This window comes from Pseudophryne corroboree, chromosome 2, assembly GCF_028390025.1.
Source record: "Pseudophryne corroboree isolate aPseCor3 chromosome 2, aPseCor3.hap2, whole genome shotgun sequence".
Classification (NCBI taxonomy): domain Eukaryota; kingdom Metazoa; phylum Chordata; class Amphibia; order Anura; family Myobatrachidae; genus Pseudophryne; species Pseudophryne corroboree.
In genome coordinates, this window is record NC_086445.1 from 124,663,066 (window position 1) to 124,669,788 (window position 6,723).

Here is a 6,723-nt window from a genome sequence, read left to right on the forward strand (position 1 = left end):
TCTCGCCTTTATCAGGAGATCATCCAAGTATGGGATAATTGTGGCTCCATGCTTGCGCAGGACCACCATCATTTCCGCCATTATCTTGGTGAAAATCCTTGGGGCCGTGGAAAGCCCAAATGGCAACGTCTGAAATTGGTAATGACAATCCAGTACAGCGAATCTCAGGTACACCTGATGGGAAGGATATATGGGGACATGAAGGTAAGCATCCTTTATGTCCAGTGACACCATAAACTCCCCCTCCTCCATGCTGGCTATTATTGCCCTGAGCCAGAGGTTCCCAAACTGTGTGCCGTGGCTCCCTGGGGTGCCTCAGGACACTTGCAGGGGTGCCCTGGGTTGGTGGTCCAGGACCAATTCAAATTATTCATGGTCAATATAATAGGCAAAACCAGTGCTGGTGGCTGCCAGTCATAAAATATGTGGCCAAACAGAAGCAAATCTTGTCCCTCACCACACAACTGACCCTAAGGATGACATAAACGCGATCTACTTAATGCAATATTTATTTCTAAATTTCTCATGAAGACATTTTTGGCCTAGGGGTGCCGTGAAAAAAATTCTGATATTCTAGGGCGCCGTGATTCAAAAAAGTTTGGAAACCACTGCCCTGAGCGATTCCATCTTGAATTTGAATCTTTTCATTTAGGGATTTTAGATTCATAATAGGTCTGACCGAACCATCCGGTTTCGGGACCACAAAGAGGGTTGAATAGTACCCTCTTCCCTGTTGGTTCAAGGGAACCCTGATAATTACTTGCTGTTGATACAGCGTTTGAATTGCAGCTAACACTACATCCCTGTCTGGGGTAGAAGCTGGTAAGGCCGACTTGAAAAATCGGCGTGGGGGCCTCTCTTTGAATTCCAGTTTGTAGCCTTGGGAAACTATTTCCAACGCCCAAGGATTCAGGTCTGAGCTGACCCAGACCTGGCTGAAGAGTCGAAGACGAGCCCCCACCGCTGCGGACTCCCGCAGGGGAGCCCCAGCGTTGTGCAGTGGGTTTTGTAGAAGCCGGGCAGGACTTCTGTTCCTGGGCACCAGCTGAAGCAGGTGTTCTTTTCCCTCTACCCTTACCTCTGGCAAGGAAGAAGGATCCCCGACCTCTTCTGGACTTTTGTGACCGAAAGGACTGCATCTGATATGTTTGAGTTTTCTTCTGCTGTTGGGGAATAAATGGTAAAAAGTTAGATTTACCTGCGGTAGCTGTGGAAACCAGGTCCGCCAGCCCATCCCCAAACAACACGTCTCCCCTATAGGGTAGAACCTCCATATGCTTTTTAGAATCCGCATCACCCGACCACTGGCGGGTCCATAAGGATCTTCTCGCTGAAATAGCCATGGCATTGGCTCTGGAAGCCAGTAATCCAATGTCCCTTTGAGCGTCTCTCATATACAAGACTGCGTCTTTGATATGGGCTAGAGTTAACAAAACAGTATCTCTATCCATGGTATCAAGGTCAGCCGACAGGTTATCTGTCCAGGCTGAAATTTCGCTACATACCCATGCCGACGCAATTGTCGGTCTTAGCAAAGCTCCAGTATGTGAATAAATAGACTTTAAAGTAGTCTCTTGCCTGCGATCTGCAGGATCCTTGAGGGCCGCTGTGTCTGGAGACGGTAGCGCCACTTTCTTTGACAGGCGCGTTAAAGCCTTGTCCACAGTGGGAGAGGATTCCCAACGTACCCTGTCCTGTGTAGGGTAGGGGTATGCCATATTAATTCTTTTGGGAATCTGCGGTCTCTTATCCGGAGTCTCCCAAGCTTTTTAAAAAAACTCATTAAGTTCATGAGATGGGGGAAAGTTTATTATCTGTTTCTTTCCCTTAAACATGTGTACCCTCGTGTCAGGAACAGAGGGTTCATCAGCAATATGCAACACATCTCTTATTGCTATAATCATACCCTAAATGCTCTTTGTCACCTTAGGGTGCAATTTAGCTTCATCATAGTCGACACTGGAATCAGAGTCCGTGTCAGTAGTTGTGTCCACAATTTTTGCCAAGGGACGCTTTTGAGACCCCGACGAGCCCTGTGAGTCGGTCCAATCCGAGGATTGACCCCCTGACGCCTCCCCGAATTCAGCCTTATCTAGCCTCTTATGTAAAGACTAGGTGCTTCATCGCGCCCTACGGGCGCTCTTCACACCGTCGCAAGGGGCTACACCCCCTTAACCCTTGCATACCTTTCTGGGGTTCAATATTTGCATTATATGGAGTATTACCTGCATTCCTTTGTTAGTGGTTAAATATTGCACAATGAAAGGGCGTGCGTTGGTGAAGGAGGCGCAGCCCCTTGCGACGGCGTGAACAGCACCTGCAGGGCATGATGTACAGAATGTAGCGGGTGCGGGGGGGACTGCGGATGGGGGAGGGTGTCTGTAGATGCTGCAGGTGGAGGAGGGGGCGGATGCGTGGGGGGGCCTGGATGGGGAAGGGTCGGGAGGTGCTACGGATGGGGTAGTGGCAGAGGAGTGGGGGCTGCAGATGGGGGAGGGGTCCAGAGGCACTGCAGGTGGGGGAGGGGCAGGGGTGCCATGGGTGGGAGAGGGGCAGGTGCGGGGATGTTGCGGATGGGTGAAGGGTTCCAGATGTGCTGTGGGATGGGAAGGGGCGGGGGTGGGGTAGGGGGTCCGGAGGCACCATGGGTGGGCGAGGAGCAGGTACAGGTGGTGTGGCAGATGGGGAAGGGGGTCTCGAAGCGCTGCAGGTGGTGGAGGGGCAGGTGGAGGGGTGCTGTGGGTGGGGGAGGAGTGGGGGGGGAACCACGGATTGAGGAGGGTGTCTGCAGATGCTGTGGGTGGGGGGGGCAGGTGTGGGGGGAGACATATATGGGGGGTGGATGGTGGAGGGGGCCTGGAGGTGCTGTGGGTGGTGGAGGGGCGGGGGAGTGGGAGCCGTGGGTGGTGTAGGGGGTCTGGAAGCACAGCGTGTGGGGGAGGGGTGGGGTGCCGCATGTGGTGTAGGGGAAGGTGCGGAGGTGTGGTGCATTGGGGAGGGGTCTGGAGGCGCTGCGGGGACTGTATTTGTCAAAAAGGTAGTTGGAGGGTATGCAGTAACAGGGCCAGGACAGGGGTGACAGGGCCAGGACAGGGGTGACAGGGTCAGAACAGGGGTGACGGGGCCAGGACAGGGGTGACGGGGCCAGGACAGGGGTGACGGGGCCAGTACAGGGGTGATGGGGCCAGGACAGGGGCGACGGGGCCAGGACAGAAATGACAGGGACAGGATAGGGGTGACATGGCCAGGGTAGGGGCGGCAGGACCAGGACAGGGGTGACAGGGCCATTATAGGGTTGACAGGGCGAGCACAGGGGTGACAGGGCCAGGATACGGGTAACAGGGCCAGCATAAGGGTGACAGGGCCAGGATAAGGGTGAAATGGCCAGGATAAGGGCCAGGATAAGGGTGAAATGGCCAGGATACGGGTGACAGGGCCAGGATAAGGGTGACAGGGCAAGGCCAGGGGTGACAGGGCAAGGCCAGGGGTTACAGGGACATGACAGAACACAGGGCACGGGAGAGATTGGTATTAGGGACAGAACAGTGGTGACAGACAGATGTGTCTTACCGGAGTCACTGCTGCTGGCTGCTGCTGTTCCACTCCAACCTGTTGGGATCTGCTGCTGGTGGAGACTTGGCATGGCTGACTCTCTCAGGCTGGAGTCCTGCTTCCTCTGCCCGTCTGCATCCCTCCCCCCCTCCTCAGTCACACACCGCAGACCTCACACAGCTGCCAGGCTCTGTGGTAAGGGGAGACTGGGAGTGACTGGTTAGTCCCCGGGAGATGCTGCGGCTGGAGGGAGGAGGAGGTCATATAGCATGCACGCGGCGCGGACCTCGCGGCTGCCGGGCACTGTAGAAAGGGGAGACTGGGAGTGACTGGTTAGCTCCCAGGAGACGCTGCGGCTGGAGGGAGGAGGGGGTCGTAGCATGCACGCGGCGCGGGCCTCGCGGCTGCCAGGCACTGTAGTCAGGGGAGACTGGGAATGACTGGTTAGCTCCCAGGAGACGCTGCGGCTGGAGGGAGGAGGGGGTCGGAGCCTGCAATCAGCGCGGACTTCTGCAGCGCTACCCGCCGGCTAAAGTGTGTGAAGGAGCTGGGCGCACCTCACTGCGGGTGGCAGCGCTGTAGCTAGCAGTGGGGTTGCCGGGGCTGGAGATAACAGAGGCAGTATGGAACCTGCACAGCGGCAGGTGCCCCACAAAACTGCAACTAAGAAGCGTGGAGTGTGCCAGAAAGTGACGCTCCTCCGCGCCAGAGTGCCCCTGCTGAGTTTGCTGATGTGGGGGGTCAAGCACACAGTGAGCTGGTGCCCGTCTGTCTGTACGGCATACCCCCTCACACAACCCCATACCTCCCCACTGTCCCGATTTTCGCGGGACAGTCCCATTTTTTTGGGTCTATCCCGCTGTCCCACCCGTGGCCCGCAGTGTCCCGCGGTGAAGGGGGGTCAGTTGGGAAGCTCCTGAACTCGCTGTTCTGCTTAGCAGAACAGCGGTGAATAGATGCGCACAGCGTCTATTTAGTGGAGACAGGAGGAGAGGGGGCATCAGGGGGTACGGATTAAAGGGGGGTTCCGGCAGCAGAGCCGGATTAAGGGGGGAGGGCCAGGGGGTACGTACCGTGGGCCCCACAGTTTTAGGGGCCTCCCCGGCTGGAGTAGCTCTGTCCCAGCTCTTAAGCTCCCCGTCCTGCCAGTAACAGCAGCAGCATTGTGCTACAGCCAGCGCATGCTGCTGCGTGTTGGCAGGTCTGTGGTGTTGCAGGGAGACAGCAGCCTCCCTGCTTTCTTCTGCCTGTGCGGGTGTGTAGGGGGGAGCGACCACCCCCTCTGGATTTACCCCTAGCAAAGGGGCCAAAATCCCATGGAAAAAAAAAACCTTCGGAATTTGCATAAGGGGGCGTGACCACGCAGCCGCGATTAGGCCACGCCCCAAACCCACAGCAGGCACAGCAATGAGATAGGGCCCCCCTGTCTCAAGTGCCCTGGGCCCCCCGGACTCATAATCCGCCCCTGGGGGCATGCCAGCAGCTCACAGAGCGCTGGGCATGCCCCCTCACTGACGAAAACGGGGGCCCTCCAGTGAAGCCACGCCCTTTTCGTTAGTCACGCCCCCTTTCCACGGCATGTGTGTCCCTCCTGCCTGAAGAAAGCTGGTAGGTATGCACCCCTGCCTGTGCCATGCCCATACCATCTGCTTCTGCTCCTAGTCTCCTATAGATTTGCCCAGATCTGTGACTCATTTGACCAACTCCGCCCAGTGTTGTGACTCCACCCAGCGTTAGCAAATGAGTCACAAAGTCACAGATCTGGGCTATTATATAGGAGATGTCACACTTGCATTCAACATATTCCACATGTCCATCCATTCCTGAGTCGGCACTACCGACGGGGACACACCACTCATCTGCTCTACCTCCTCCTTGGAGAAGCCTTTCGCTTCAGAAATGTCGACACGCACGTACCAACCCCCCACACACACAGGGATATACCTATAAGGGGACAAAACCCCAACCAGGCCTTAGGAGAGACAGAGAGAGGGTTGCCAGCACACACCTAGCGCCCAAATGACACTGGAAAAACCAGATAGCGCTTTTATATTATATATATATATATCCAATTTCCCACTCACTGCGCGCCAATGTGCCCCCCCCCCTTCTTTTTTCCAACCTCTGAAGCGTTCAGCAGGGGAGAGTCCGGGGAGCCAGCGTTTCTCATGCAGCTCTGTGGAGAAAATGGCGCTGGTTAGTGCTGAGGGATCAAGCTCCGCCCCCCCAGCGGCGGGCTTCGGTCCCTCTTCAATTTTCACAAAAATGGTGGGGGATCATCTATTTGCTGCCTCCGCAGCCTAATAGCACCTTATTGCCCAAAAACGAGGTTTATTGCTGCCCAGGGCGCCCCCCCCCCCTGCGCCCTGCACCCATCAGTGCTGTCTGTGTGTTGTGTATGGGAGCAATGGCGCGCAGCTTACCGCTGCCCGCCTTACCTCATGAAGATCTGAAGTCTTCTGCCGCCTGAGATGTATTCTTGTTTCTCATACTCACCCGGCTTCTATCTTCCGGCATCTGTGAGGAGGACGGCGGCGCGGCTCCGGGACGAACCTGTTATGAGCCAGGGCTGTGGCTCATTCCTGTTTTGCATGTCAGTTATGTATTTTATGTTTATAAGTTGTCTTGCAGGCCAGGATTTCCCGTTGCTCTGTTTTAGAATACTCTTGGTTGCTGCCGCTGGTGAGTCTGTGTAATTGCAGCTTGTTCCCATGTGTCCAGCCTCACCTGGCTGCTAATTGCATCTTGTCAGTTTGGAGTCATGCAACAGGGCAGCTGCATGAAATTATTAATTAGGCCTCTCTGTTATATGCTGGCTCAGTGCAGTTCACAGATGCTGGTGATATTTCTGCGTTTCCAGTCTGCTTGAGTTCTGAGCTTGGTTCCTGCTAGTTCCTGAGCTTCCTGTGTCAGTCCCTGTGTCGATTCCTATGTCTGATCCCGTGTCCTGTCGTGAGGCGTTCCTGTCCTGAGGTCCAGTACCTTTGCCTGTGCCTGGTCAAGTTTCTGGCTTCTTGGTGTCCACCGGTCTGTCGTTTGGGATTCTGCCTGTCCTCCAGTTCTGAGAGTCTGTGTCAGCAGCATTGGGAGTTCCTGTCCGTTTGCCAGTATTCGTACCGGTTCCGTGAGTAGCGGCACTGCCGCGTCCGTTGGCCTAGGCCGCTGTATTCC